Source organism: Protopterus annectens, chromosome 1.part0, assembly GCF_019279795.1.
Source record: "Protopterus annectens isolate FY-2018-M chromosome 1.part0, PAN1.0, whole genome shotgun sequence".
Classification (NCBI taxonomy): domain Eukaryota; kingdom Metazoa; phylum Chordata; order Ceratodontiformes; family Protopteridae; genus Protopterus; species Protopterus annectens.
The window spans coordinates 1,674,543,795-1,674,559,388 of NC_056725.1; positions in this window are offsets into that span (position 1 = coordinate 1,674,543,795).

Sequence of the window (15,594 nt, forward strand, 5' to 3'; positions counted from 1 at the left end):
GGAAAAGCTGGCTGTGTTCATAAATCTTGCAAATTTAAAGGTCAGATTGAGAGCAAGACAAAGACAGAGGAAGAGAGAGAGAGAGATTACAGAGGTATTTGGTTTATTTGAAAGCATTCCATGTTTTCCCAGGTTACAAAATAAATGAGTTACACAAAATCACTAGTGTTAAATTATACACCAATGCATGAAGTGGAGCAGGGACACACATCTGTTGGGTCATGAAAACAGTAGTACCTTGGGGTTTGGATAATGAAAGAAATAGAAAAGCAGCTAAGGAAATGGAACAATAAAAGAAAATAAAATAGTGGGAACTGATAATAATGCATTACGTATAACATACAAGCAAAAAGTGCGTTTCTAGTACCGCCAATCTTATATGTAGGACAATAATACTTTTTCTAACCTGATGAGAAGTTATGGGATACAATACACAAAGTAGAACAAGGCTATTTTGGGAAAATACACTCACAAAATTAATGGATGGCATTAAATAAAGATCAAGGTTCTAGGAATAAATATGGTGGGGTGGGGCTATGATTTGGAAAACACACAAGTCTGTCGGCCTTCAGACCAGAGATCGGTTGTTATATTTAGATTTGGTGGCAGTACTGAAAAAGACTAACAGGTAAATCCCCTACCATACCTCTCAATTGTACAGATTTTCGCAGACTGCTCAGATTTTTGCCTCATATTTTCAGTCCATTTTTTCATAAAATTGTGGTTTTCTGAGAAATTAGTAGCAAATCATTAAAGACTGAAGTTAGAAAATAATGACAGACATTTGAGTTTCAGACTTCATACCCTTGAGAAAATTCATGATAATACAAAACCTCTTATTCTATCAACTTTATAAGTTTGTAAGAGCATTATTTAAATTTTGTCCCTATTTTTGGGCCTTTGTCCCACTTTTATTTATGGCTTTGTCCAGATTTCTTGCTCTAAGAAGTTGAGAGGTATGTCCCCTACACAATTATGAGGGAAATTCAGACAAAATAAGGGAATATTGGGAAGAAGGAAAGACAAAAAATACAGTACAGCAAAATGGAAAATTCTGTCTAGCCCCAGATATGCCACCAAACTAAGAAAGTTTAGAATCTTTGCATGGAACTCCCTAGACATACATTTTTGTAATCAACTAGGTGTGTAAAACCATGTTTCCACAACACATTGCTGGAATTTAAATAAGCTATACAGTAGACAAGATTTGTAGTGAGGGAAGAAAGTACTTTGAAAAAGGAAATGGTGTTTCTATGTTGGGAAAGCGAAATGGAGGAGCTTAGTTATTGTAAAACACTGATGGCTTTAACAATATTAGTGGCAAAGAAATGTATTACCAAACAATGGAAATCAAAACCTATACGTGTGAACAAATAGAACTTATGGGGCAGATATTTCCAGTACTACAATGATCAAGAACAAGAGGTTTAGAATAAGATATGCCAGTAGACTGAAATTCCTTTAAGAAAGATGACGGGAATCTGCATAACTATTTAGTCAGTCAGATTAAGTTGTTAAATATAAACAAACAGTTATACACTGCTCTATACAACAATAGAATGTTTGTTGTAAATATGTTGCATGTGAATTTATGATCAAAATAAATGCATTAAATTAATTTGTGTATATAAATATCATTAAATAACTTGCAATTTCAAGTTTGGGGTGGAGCCTATACAATTAAACTAGAAAGTTTTTTTTTTTTTAAGAGAACATTAGCTGGTGAATGTAAAATCAAGTGCCAAAACTCACTAAATAAAACTAACATACAGCACACTATAAAAATAAAAGAAAAATAAAATGAATAGAGCAAATTGATTAGGCAGCTGAGTTTAAACGCTTGTCATGAGCCAGGCATTAATATAGTTGTGTTAAATCTTACCATAACAGTAGATGTCCTTCTCTTCACTGCTGCAGTATTCTTTACAATAGCAATCCCTCGCCAAGGGCAGCCCAACGTCCAACCAGAACATCAAAGCTACCAAAGCCTTTTAGTTGTAAAAGGTACGCCATATATCACATAGACGCTTCCGCACACAGTGCAGAGCATAAAGGTGACATCAGGATGTACCATTCCCAGAAGTGAAAAGCCCCAGTGGGAATGACAGTTCATAGGTTCATACTAGGCTATCTGCCCTAGGGCATTTATAAGCCTAGCCAGAATGTGTTTGGCTTTCGCCACCCATTTTAAATTTATTTTGCTATGCCCTTTTTCGAGGTTAGTATACTGTGCCTCTGTCTAACAGTGACACAGAAGTGATACCCGGGGTAAACCTATGATCTCCCATCCACTCATCAAGATTCCTCTTGAAGAGAGTCAATGAGGGACTCTGCCTAACCTGGACTGGGATTTTATTCCAGAGTGAAGGGAGCCTCTGGGTCATGAATCTGTCCCTCCAGCATGTCCTATTTATTTCAGTGCTGAGGTTCAAGTCTCGAGCGTAGCTCGATGGGATTTGGATTTTCTGAGGTGCAGCATGTCCATTAATTCCGGGTTGGGCATGGCTTTATACATCAGGCACAGATCGCCTCTGAACAGGCAGTATGCCACTGAGTAGAGCTGGAGTTTCTTTAACCGGGCAGCATATGGCATCTGTTTGAGCCCTTTGATCCTCTTGGTGAGGTACTTTTGGGGTGTTTCCAGTTGCTGCAGGTGTCTGGTAAGGTATATCCCAAAAGGGGCATTGTACTCAATTATGGGCCTGATGAGGGATGAGTAAAGAAGCACAATGACCTCCCCTGATCTAGATGTGAATCCCTTCATGATTAGGTGGGCTATATAAAATGTTTTTCTAACCACTTTGGCCACGTGGTTGTCAAATGAGAGATTGCTATCAACTTGGGTCCCCAGGTCCCTAATTACTTCTTCTGCATTTAATGGATTACCACCTATGTGGTAATTTGTGGGCACTTTGTTTTTGCCAAAGGGGATGACTATACACTTTTTGGCATTTAGCTTGAGGCCATGGCTCTGGCACCAGTTGTCTGTTTCTATGAGGCCCTTTTGGAGGATGCTTGTGTCGGCTGGAGAGTCGATTATGGCACCCAGTTTGCAGTCATCTGCGAACTTGGTCAGCCACAGTCCTTCCGTATTGGCCTGTACCTCCAAGAAATATATACCAAACAAGAGAGGTCCCAGGACTGAGCCTTGTGGGACACCACTTGTAACTGGTTTGGAGTCTGACATGGCTCCAGCAATTCTAACCATGTGGGTTCTGTCCTTGAGCCAGTTTGCAATCCATCTAGTGACATAGGGGTTTATATTTAAGCTGGTGAGCTTATCTATAATGCCCGAGTGGGGTATTGTATCGAAGGCTTTTGCGAGGTCCAGGTAGGCTGTGTGGACCACCTTCCCCTCGTCAATGGCCTTGGTGACGGTTTCAAAGAAATCAACCAGGTTTAAGAGGCAGGATCTGCCCTTAACAAAGCCAAACTGGGTAGGATCCAGTGTCTGTAGGTCCCCAATATCTTTACTTATGAGGTCCATGATGATCCTTTCCATAGCTTTGCAGACCAAGCTAGTCAGGCTTATGGTGCAACAATTTCCAGGATCCGTTGAGGCACCACCTTTATGGAGAGGGACCACTGTTCCTGTACTCCACTCTTTGGGCACATATCCTGTAGTAAGGCTGAGATTGAACAGTAGTTTTATGTTTGGGTTTAGCTCTTCTTGGAGTTAATGTAGGACGCAGCCCGGGACACCATCTGGTCCCATTGATGCTGTGTTTTTTGCTTTGGAGAGGGCGGCTCTTACCTGAGCATCTGAGATGTCAGGGGGGCAGCACTCTGATGGGACAGATATTTGCCCTTTTGGTGGGGAGGGGAGTTTGCGCTGAACCTGTCAGCTAGGATGTTGGCAATGTCTGTGGGTTCAGTGTATTTTTTTGTCATTTTGGACTAATTCTGAGCATATCTGCGAATTACCACCCAGGTTCCTAACATAACTAAAGAAAGCCTTGTGATTATCCTTAGTGTCCTGTGCAATTTTTCTCGAAGCTGGCCTTAGAGAATTTTATGAGTGCCCGTAGTTTTTTGCTAATACTGATCAGTGATGCCTTTGGGATTTTGCTCTATCATTTAGTAGCTTCCTCCTTCTATTGTATAGTTTGTTTATGGCTGGGGTCCACCAGGCAGGACGTCTGCCTTTGGAGGATTGGGTCTTGGTTTTATTTGGGATTGCATGATCCATGCATTCCTGAAGGTGTTCATAGAATGCGTTTATAAAGGATTCTGCGGTCTGGGCCATATTTCTCACCGGCCTCGGTGCTTTGAAGGATTCCACCTCGGTTTTGAGGAGTGTGAAATTCGCTTTAGAGAAGTTTTTCACTGTGGTTTTCTGGGCAGGGGGTGGGGTCAGGATGTGAATATCTAGTGAGATTAGTTTATGGTCTGATCTTGCCAGTGAGGGATACACTTCTGGTCTGGAGCATAGAGTCCCCATGTTGGTGATGATCAGGTCCAGTATGTTTTCCCCTCTTGTGGGAGTGGTAACAAGTTGTTCCATAGCATTTGAGTTTATAAATTCTAGGAACCTTTGGGCTAGGGTGTTGGAGCTAGAGTAATGCTCCCAGTCTATGTTTGGGTAGTTGAAGTCACCCAATATAATGGTGTTTGGAGAGACCTTCATATTTTCCAGTGTTCTCAGAAAGGCCGAGTGGGGTTCCTGGGTTTGGGAGGGTGGTCTGTAGCAGGCTATAAACTGGAAGGCAGTTTTACCCATTGTTAGTTACACATGGATAGTCTCTGATGCTTTGTGCTTTGCCACCAACCTGGAGGTGTGGGCATCTTTGATGAATATCGATACTCCCCCTCCTTTTGTGGTTTGGTCCAAGTTTTGGGGCCGAAAAGCATGGTATGAGGTATAACCTGGTAGTGCTGGGGTGCTCTTGGGAGCCCTAAACCAGGTTTCTGTTACTGCACAGATATCAATGTTCTCCATGCTAAGGAGAGTTTCGAGTGCGTGCATCTTGAGGTTTAGACTTTTGGCGTTGAGTAGCATTACTCTTAGTTTCTTATCCCTTGTGATACCTATGGAGGTGGGTTTGTCTTTTGAGCCTTGCCTAAAAAAGGCACTATGGGGGTAGCAAGAGCCTTTGCCAATATCCGAAAGCCCAGGGGTGACAGGTGCAAGCCATCCCTAGCGAAGCATCGTGGCTTGTCGAGCATATCATCCCAAGCTGACAGGCATTGGATCCCCTTTGAATGACGCCAGTACTTAAGCCAATTGTTGAAATTGATCATCTTGTCTTCATATTGTGGCATCATTCTTGGTGAGGGTAAGATGCTACTCAATGTCAGGGTCATACCGGCCTGGGCTACATGCTCAGAGAGTTCCTTTATGTCTCTTTTCATGTAGTCCAGGGAGGTACATCTCAGGTCATTCACACCAGCATGGACAATGACTGAGTCATATTTGTACTTGCCTTGGAGTGACCTGAGTGCTTGTGTTATGTGGCGGATCCTAGCGCCGACAGGCTGCTCACCGTGACCCTCTCCTTGTTCAGCCTGGTGAGCGGGACGTCAGTGTGCCTGACGATAGAGTCACCTATTACAAGTGTATCAGGTGTGTTGTTTAGTCTTAAGGGCTGTGACTGCTCGGCACACTGGCTTTGTGAGATATGTGTTGCACGTGTTTTGTTTTGGGGTAGCGGTTGCTTGGGTGTCTGCTTTGGAGGTCTCTGCTGCTTAGGCAGATTTTATTTAGAGCCTCCGAGTATGTTTTTGTGTGATTATGTGTTTGGTTTGCTGTCGTGGTAGGTCTATGTGAGACTGGAATTGTAGTGAGTGTGGTTTCCTTCTCCCCCTGACTGGTTATGCCAGTACTGAGTTGAGAGAGCTTAGCCTCCAGTTTGGCTATATGGTTGCATCTCTCACATGTTTTGGAATTTGTTGGGAGGAGGAGAGGGTTGTCTGTGTACGTGAGGCTGTTGTAACATTGCCTCAAGATTCCCAGATTCACCAGCTGGACCGGAGAGGAGATTGACAACTGAACTTTGGACATGCTAGAATAATATTGGGAATTCCTTAATAATTGAAAACAAGGGCCAGTGGGGAGTGAGGGTGTAGTGCTTTTAATTTTTATTGCTGACTTATATAATTGCTTTAGTGAGCAAGTGCCAGGTAACTTAACTGCAATGTGTTACAGGTAACTTAAATGCAAAAATGACAAACAGTAACTTTCTTTCAAGTGAAACAAGGAAATAAGTACAGTAAGCAATGCAGATATCACTAATGATCCACAGAAGCGCTGAGAAGCCGCGTATTCGGTGGAATTAGCGTTCCAGGGAAATAACAAGCAAACAAACAACAAGCATATAAACAAAGCTAGATTCAGCAGGTCTGGATCTAGTCTATGCTATAGCAAACAAGGTGTACCAATTTCAGTAAGATACAGTTCAAATATTCAGGCACTATAAACCTTTAACCAGAAATTCCCAGCTCAGAAGGGCAGAGTCCAGCCTCTTCTCCCACAAGAGTGCAGACCACGAACCTTCTTAATGTAAAATAACCGGCCTGAAGCCCAAGTGCTTAAACCAGAACTAATACACTTTAAGAATAACAGACACTGGGCTCTCAATCAGCAGTTCCCAACTTAGAAGGATGAAAGCTACCTGTCCTGCCACCACAGTGCATGCCACAAACCTTCCTAATGTAAAACAACTGGTCTGAAGCCCAAGTGCTTAATCCAAAAGACTTAGAATGATAGCTACACTTTAATCAAGTTACTACCAAGCAGTAATAAATACAATTTAATACTTTAAAGAATGCCTGGATTAGTGCTCAAGTTACACAAACAAAGCTAGATCCAGCAGGCCCGAATCCAGTCTATGCCACAGCAAACAAGGCGCACCAACTTCAGTAAGAAGCAGTTCAGATATGCATGCACTATAAGCCTTTAACCAGAAATTCCCAGCTCAGAAGGGCAGAGTCCAGCCTCTCCTCCCACAAGAGTGCAGACCACGAACCCTCTTAATGTAAAATAACTGGCCTTAAAGCCCAAGTGCTTAAACCAGAATTAATACACTTTTAGAATAACAAGACACTGAGCCCTCAATCAGCAGTTCCCAACCTAGAAGGATGTAAGCTATCTGTTCTGCCACTACAGTGCAGACCACAAACCCTCTCAGTGCAAAACAACTGGTCCGAAGCCCAAGTGTTTAAACCAAAAGGCTTAGAATGAGTTACACCAAGCAGTAATAAATACAATTGAGTACTTTTAAGATAATGCAAAAGTAAAATAAAGAAGGTAGAAACACAAGTACAGTAAAAGCAGATGAATTTTTTTTTTTCTGAACAAGTGCCGAGATCAAAGAAACAGATGTGAGTGCTGAAACTAGAAAACTGGCTAGTTATAAGAAAAAAAACTAAGCTAGAAGGCTTCCCTCCAACACAGAAGGGCTTGGGGGCTCAGAAGCCTACAAATAGTCTATACCACTTAACAGGAAAGGCAGGAAACAAGCTTAAATTTTTTTTTCTGTTTCCCAGATGCTCTCTTTGTACACAGTAGGAGTGCCTGAAATCAGAATATGATCTCACTGCACTCAGTTGAGCGAGTAAATGATATGGGCCCAGAAGGAGTATCCAAACATAAATTTACAAGAGGGGCGGGCAGTTTCAAGGCCACTAAGATTAACACCAAAACAAAAACAGGGAGGGTGGGTGGGACTAACTGAAGAGCAGAGTCAAAACTTCCAGTTCAGTTAATATTCCTGCAACACAGTTAAAATCAATTTAAATACTGTATGTTTTGAAAAAAAAGTGCAGATAAAGGTACTTAAATTCTCTTATACGTCCAGTTGAATACAGCAAGTTCTTACCCGGCCAAAGCTGAGGTTTTAAGCAGAAAATATTTCACACTGTACCACTTAAATAGGCAAGGACAGGAAATCAAAGAATGTGGCTACCCCCACACCTGTAATTACTAGCAAATAACAAAATTCAGCAAACACTGACTAACTTCCAGTTCAGTTAATATTCCTGCAACACAGTTAAAATCAATTTAAATACTGTATTTTTTGAAAAGAAAAAGTGCAGATAAAGGTACTTAAATTCTCTTATACGTCCAGTTGAATACAGCAAGTTCTTAGCCGGCCAAAGCTGAGGTTTTTAAGCAGAAAATATTTCACACTGTACCACTTAAATAGGCAAGGATATTTCAATGATAAGAGCAAGTAACAAGAACAACCAGAAGGAAAAAGGACCAGGGGTTGGAGGAAGGGAGTGACTACTGCAACAGTGAAGAGAAGGACACCTACTGTTATGGTAAGATTTTACATAAATTAACTATGTCCTTCCATATCACTGTTTCAGTATTCCTTACAATAGGGAGACAGCAAAAGCATACGAAGACTGGGAGGAGGAAGGGCTAGCAGAGCCCTCTCGGAAGCCATGGAGAATGGCCCTGGCAAACCCAGCTCAGACCCTACAAATCACATCCAACTTATAGTGCTTAGAAGTCCAGGTTGCTGCCTCAAGAATAGGATTAGTATCCAGACCCTTGAAAAAAGCATTAGAAGAAGCCACTGCTCTAGTGGAATGAACCTTAACAGAAGGAAGACTCTTCCCATGAAAGGAACAGCAAAGAGAAATGGCTTTAGATATCCAAGAAGAAATCGTTTGCTTGGAAACAGCAAAACCTAAATACTTACGATGAAAAGAAATAAAAAGCTGTTCATATTTACAAAAAGCTTTAGTCTTATCCAAATAATATCGTTATCCATGCAAATCCAAGGTGTGCAAAACTTTCTCACCAGCGGACTGCAGAGAAGGAAAAAAGTGGGCAAATGAATACACTGATTAAGAGACGACTCATTTACCACCTTGGGCATAAAAGGAGGATTAGTACGAAGGGACATACTGTCGTTATGAAAAATTAAAAAAGGGGAAAAAGCCATAAGGTCTTGCAGCTCAGACACCCATCTGGCAGAAGTAAGGGCCAAAAGAAGAACAGTCTTCCAAGAATAACACTGTGAAGAAGCTGAAACAGCAGGTTCAAAAGGAGCCTGAATCAATTTTTGTAAAACAAAATTAAGTTCCCAGGAAGGAGGGGTGGGCTTCCTGGGAAGCCTAATGTGAAGGACACCTTTAAGAAACTGTTTGTACTCAAATCTAGAGGCTAAAGGGGGAGTCAAAGGCAGACAAACAGAGATAGCAGATGGTGGGTCTTAACAGAAGAATAGGCCAACCCAGCATCGAGCAATTCACATGAAAAAGAGAGAACCAAAGGAACATCTACAGTAAGTGGATCCAGGTTATGGGGAAGACACCAAACAGAAAATGTCTTCCATTTGGATAAGTAAGATTTCCTAGTAGTGGGTTTCTGGCCTCCTGCAGGATCCAAAGCACATCCCCAGAAAAAAGGTGCCTGTAGGGGATCAAAACCCTATCACCCACAATGTCAGTTGAACAGTGGACATGCATGGATGGATGAGAGATCCCTTGTCTTATTTGAGTAGGTCTACCCTGTTAGGTAACTTGTGATGACTGCTCTTGGCAAGATGCAGAAGAAGGAAACAGTGCTGTCTGGGCTAAAAGGGAGTCACCAGCAAGATTTTGGGAGCATCCTGTTTTAACTTGAACAGGACTTTTGGAATGAGAAAACAGCATGGAAGGCATAAAGAAACATCCCCTTCCAAGAAAAAGAGATGGGTGTCCACCTTCCAGACCAGAGGGCATGGGACTCTGCCATAAAATAGAAGAAGATGTCTGTTCAGAGGGGAGGCAAACATCTCTAATTGAGGAGTACCCCACTAGTGGACAATATCCAGAAACACATCCCTGTGAAGCATCCACTTGTGGGATAGTGTTATGGACCTGTTGAGAGAATCTGACACCATGTTCTGATCAGAGAGAATGTAAACTGCCTGAAGGGCCACCTGATACTGAATAGCTAGCTCCCAAACCCGAAAGGCTAAGCTGTATAGGAGATAAGACATTGTTTCCCCCTTGCTTGTTGACATACTACATCACTGTGTTACTGTCTGGGAGAATCTTCAGGGACCCTGGAATAAAAAGAGGATGAAAAGACTAAAGACTCAGCAGAAGAGCTGTCATCTCTTTGACACTGATGTGGTCTTTCTTTTGTCAAAGCAACCAAAGGCCCTGTACACCTTCAGAGGGCCAAAGGAGGACCCCCCCATCCCACATCCAAGCCATGTGTGAAAAGTTCCTGAGAGGGGATAGGAGGTTGAAAAGGGAAGCCCTGGGTTGAGGGACAACTGATGAATCCACCACTTCCAGTTCCAGCTTGAGGCATGGAAGTAAAGGGACTAGAAATTTCAAAGGATGAGAATGTTGACGCCAAACTGACTTTAGAAACCACTGAAGTTTGATCATGTGGAACTTGGCTACATGTGGTGAAAGCCATGTAACCAAGAGCCCTCAGAAATTCTCAGGCTGTGACTGAAGCCAGAGAAGAAGGGATTGAAAGAAAGCAATGAGAGTTAAGGCCTTGGGAGGAGGCAGGGTTGCCAGCACTGAAACAGTCTGGATCCAGCAACACAGAAAAAACTATGATCCTGAGAAGGAGTTAGGAATGACTTCTGGAAATTTACAGTAAACCCCAGGCTTTGCAGGAGAGATGTGGTAAAGTGTAGATGCTGAAGTAAGATCTCTTGAGAACAGGCCTGAATAAGCAGGGCGTTCAGGTAGGGAAAGACCTGTAGATCCCACTTAGCCTGCAGAAAGTAATCCAGCAGTGAGGCATTTGGTGAAGATTCTTGGGGCAGTAAAGAGGCCAAAGGGCAAAGCAGAGAACTGAAAATGCCAGGATGCAACAGAGAAATGTAAAAACTTCCTGAAAAGGGGATGAATAGGAATGTTTACATAAACATCCCCAAGACCCAAGGAAACTAGAAAAGCCTGAGGAAGAAGAAGAGGAAATAAGGTTTGAAGAGATGGCATCCAAAAGGAAGGGACCTTCAAAAAAAGATGCTTAGGTGAGAAAGATCCAGAATGGGTCTCCAGGTGCCTGTATTTCCTGGGGAACAAGAACATTCTGCAGTAAAATCCCTTCCCCCTCTGAGTTGAAACTTCTCAAATTGTTACTTGAGCCAACAGTCCCTTAAGCACCTCCGAAGAAAAAGGCAGTTTGTCCTGCGGAGGCTGAGGAATACTCAAAAAGGGGGGAAGAAATTTGCAAACCACGTAATAACCATGGTGAATTATGGAAAGAACCCAGAAATCTTGGGTGACTTTTACCCAAATGGGAAGGGTCAGGTAAAGACACAGAGAAAGAAGAATGTGGCTGAGAACAGCTTAGTCAGACAGCATCTGGTTTGTCAGGAAAAGGGGCTCCTGAGTAGGAGGAGTTTGGGTAGCTTTAGCAGGGGGAGCTCTTCTACCACCCTTTTTACCTTTGGGGAGAGGGCGAGACTGTCTGCAAACAAAGGCAGGCTTATTTGGATAATAACCTCTGAAACTTGGGCACAGGGGATACAAAAATATGCTTCAACTCCTGTAAGGCCTTGCCTTTTTCTTGCAGGGACTTAACAACTCTGCAGCAGCACCACCAAACAATTGCTTAACATCCAGAGGAATATCCATCAGTTTAGCCTTAATACCATCAGCCAAAGGATGAAGTCTGAATCAGGAATACCTCCTCAAAACAGACCCAAAAGCAGCAGCCCTAGATGAAGCACCGGCAGCATCATAGCTGCATTTAATAGAATGGTGAGCTACTTGGCATGACGTCCCAAGCAAAGAAAAAGCAGACGCCTTCCCCTCAGAATCAGGGAGATCAGAAATAGCCTGACAGGCTTGAAGACAGAGCCAAAATATACCTACTCACATGCATCTGATAGTTAACACCTCTAAATACCAGGGTAGCAGACGTGTACACCTTCTTATCCAGTCTGTTCATGGTTTTGCTATCCTTATGTGATGACAGTGATTTAGTGAAAGGCAACAACTTAGAAGGCTTATCAGAACCCCAGACACCACAAAGAGGTCAGCAGAAGGACACTTTTAAAGAAACTTGCAGTCTTCAGGCACTTTATAAAACTTATCCTTTTTTGAGGAGCAGGGGGTTGGGAGTCAGGAGCCTGAGAAGCAGTGGAAAAGCCATCCAGCAATGCTGCAAGAACAGGAGGAACAGCAGATGGTCTAGGAGATGCCATATGTAGAAGCTCATTGTACCTTTTCTGACCATCAGACACTTCAGCACAGTCCCATTTGAAAAATTCCATCATTCTGGAAACAGAATCACCAAAGGAAATTTCCTCATAAGGAGAGTCAGGACTGATGGACTCTTCTTCCTCAGAATTGTAGTCAAGTAGGGAAGGAATCTGGGAGGAATAAGTCAGGGACTCTGTCAAAATCAGCATCCTCCTCCTCAGAAGAAGAATATTGTTCCCTGGGTCTCATAAAAGGAAAAGAAGACTGGGCGAGCAGGAAAAGAAACACCCTGTGGAGGTTTGAAAGCCATAACGGCATTAAACAGGCCTTGAGTGAATTTTTGCCTATTGATTTTTTGGAGCAGGCAAAACATATTTAGTTTTTTACTTCATTTTTGTGGGACGTCAGCATTGAAGAATTTGAGGCTTTGACCTCTGATGGCACTCAATAATGGTAAATGGAAACTCTTCCATTACCAGAATTTAAGGAACATCCCTAGACCCTTCAGTAATAACCAGCCATGGTTCCCACTGTGCATCGGAAGCAGATATCTGCAAAACCTCCATGGACATGCATGGTGTCGGGTCCATGCCGATCTCTGAAGCAGTCGCAGCAGAGGAATAAAACTCTGGTGGAGAAGGTACAGTTGAAGAATCAGACCACACACTTCCTTGGTCCTTTTCTTCTCAGACAGTTGGCCCTCGAGCCAAGAAGATCCTTCCATGGTATCCTTAGCCAACAATTTAAGTTGTTGGTTCTCTAGGTAAATAGCGAGGGAAGAAAGCAGACTCCACAAAGTCTTAGGGACAAAGGACTGACAAGTTTCGCAAGACATATGATTGTAGGAAGCACCAAAACAGAACACACACTGCTCATGATGATCTTTATGGGGAATCTGTCTCCCACACTGGCATTTCCCCTTCTGGAGGACATGAAATCCAACAACCAGAAAAAAGCAAATGTTAAGATAATAAAACCAAAGACCCCAACGGGTCACTTACCCGAAAGAGGTGGAAACCAACAGATGAATGAGCATTCAGAACAGCAATCGAAGATTGCGTTTGGACTGGCGGCAAAGAGGTTCTGAGGATGGTATGTCCGGACGTCACCTTTCTGCCCTATGCCATGTATAGGGAGCATTCGTGTAACGTATGGTGTACCCTTTACAAGCAAATGGCTTTGGTATATTGGACGGATGTCGGGCTGCCTTGGCAGGGATACTTACTGTAAAGAATACTGCAAGAGTGATATGGAAGGATGTCACTGTGTTCATATTTAGTGTTTTAAAGCATAGGGCAATGGCACTTTTATTTATTCAACAGCCTCCTTACATACTAATTCTTTACATTTTTTATACAGAATTGTTGGTTTGATTTTTGATGGCAATGGATTGAAAATGTTGATCATGTACATGTGTGTGTATGTATATGTATGTGTGCTGGTTCTGTACCTTTAAATGGGTTGGAAGCAATTAATGGAGAAGTGATTGTGACTGGATGATGTAAAGTTTTAAAATCCTGTGCAAACTTCTGTGTTTTTAACTCTGATGAAGTTCTAACTTTTTAAGGGGACGAAAGTGCTTAGTGTATAAAAGTTATTTTCTACACATTGGGTAACTGTGACTTCATCTTATGCAATGTGCATACATGCTTGTGGCTTGTGTAGCAAGCATGCAAGAATTTGGTTACACCCAATAACAAACGAGCTGCCTTAAAAAATATATGAAATTCTGTAGAGAGTTAAAAGTTTATCTTTTGTTTACACATTATCTGGGTGAACTTGCCCCTTCAATCAAGTCTTCCAAGAATCACTGAGAAGGCTATGGATATAAAATAAGCAAAAATATAAGCCAACAAAAAAATTGGGCTGCTGCATCTATTAATTACTTACCTACTTGTGTCTTTCCAATCAGGAATATCATGACCCATGTCTAAGGCTTATACAATAAAGTCAGATTGACAGCTTAACATGCAAGGCAAACCACTTAATGAAGTAATAGGGAACAGGAGGAATAAAATACACTGCCCCCCCCCCACAACATAATCAAACAGAATTATATTTTTATCAGAAGGAAATGCTTCCAAAGTAGCTTTTCCAACATTTTGGTTATGCAGTGTCTATCTGCTGTATGTAAAGGCAATGGGATTTGAAGCATCATGAACAAGGAATCTGTATGCTGTCCAGCTTCATCTGACACCCTGAACAAGTTGTCCAAACTTGGAAGGTTTTTATAAGACTGGTAAACGGATTTAACAAAGGTGCCAGATATTTATGGAAAGGAAGAGAGTAATTATGAAAAAAAGGGGAGACTGAATGGAATTTATATCTTTTCTGTGACAGGCCAGCCAACACTCAAGAGTAGTTAGCTATCCCTTGTAAATTATCCAGAAACGAACGTGTTCTAGAATAAGCACTGAATTTGAACTATGATATGCTTTGTCTGACACGCTGTACAAGCTGTCTGAATGCTACAAAGATTTTAGAAGGCTGTCTGGATTCTGATAATTTACCAAAGCTGCCAAAGACTTAAGTACAGGACAGATTTGGTGATAAGGAAGCTGAAAAATAGTTCAAAGTGGTCAGCCAATAGTTGTAAATGATCCTGAAACAAATATCTTTTGGGAGTACATCTGACTTTTATATCAACCCTAGAAATATCGGTACTGATGAACTTCTGGCATTTGTGGAACAAAAGTATTAACCTTTTAATATATTTTTTTTCGCTTAAAGATGTGTGTTTGTTTTGGAAATATCCATTTACACTTCCTTATAGCAACCTTTGGTAAATACTAGAAAAAAGTTGACGTTTCAGAATAAAATGTCAAAGTTACAGTAAGACTTGAAGGAAGGAAAAGGATTCTGTACAAAACTAGTCCTTATGTCATGATTTCTATCAGAACCTCTATTTCCAAGAGCTCTCGGGCAAAACAATTTAAATGTCAGTGCTAGTTGCAAAAGTCAGAGCTCCTAAAGACTGCAGTTTAACTCGAGCCTAGACTTCTTCTGCTTATTAGACTCTAATTGAGTTACCTAGAAATAAAAAAAATGTAACTGAAGTGCAAAGCTTGAAATACTACTTCCAAATTATCAGCCAGAATAGTATGAATTATGAAGGCTGACACAGATGATTAAATTAAGCATTATTGTAACAAAAGAGGAAAATTCAACTCAGTTTAGCATGCAGCACATGTACAGTCCATAAGTTATAGTGACACAAAAACACTGTAACAAGAGTAGGAGATGGCAGCATAAAAAATAAATAAAAATAAAAAATGGAAGAAATATATTTTCCTCAGTAAAACAGCTAAGCTAGGATGGAGAAAGTTCACAGAGGTTTAAAATAATTATACAAGGCAACTAGAATCCTTTAAAATGGACATGAAAATGCAATAAAGTGAATAATCAAAAAAGTGTTAGTAATTTTACTTGTATTTATCTCTCTTGAGCAGATAAATGAACTACAGTACTAAGGCCCTTTTA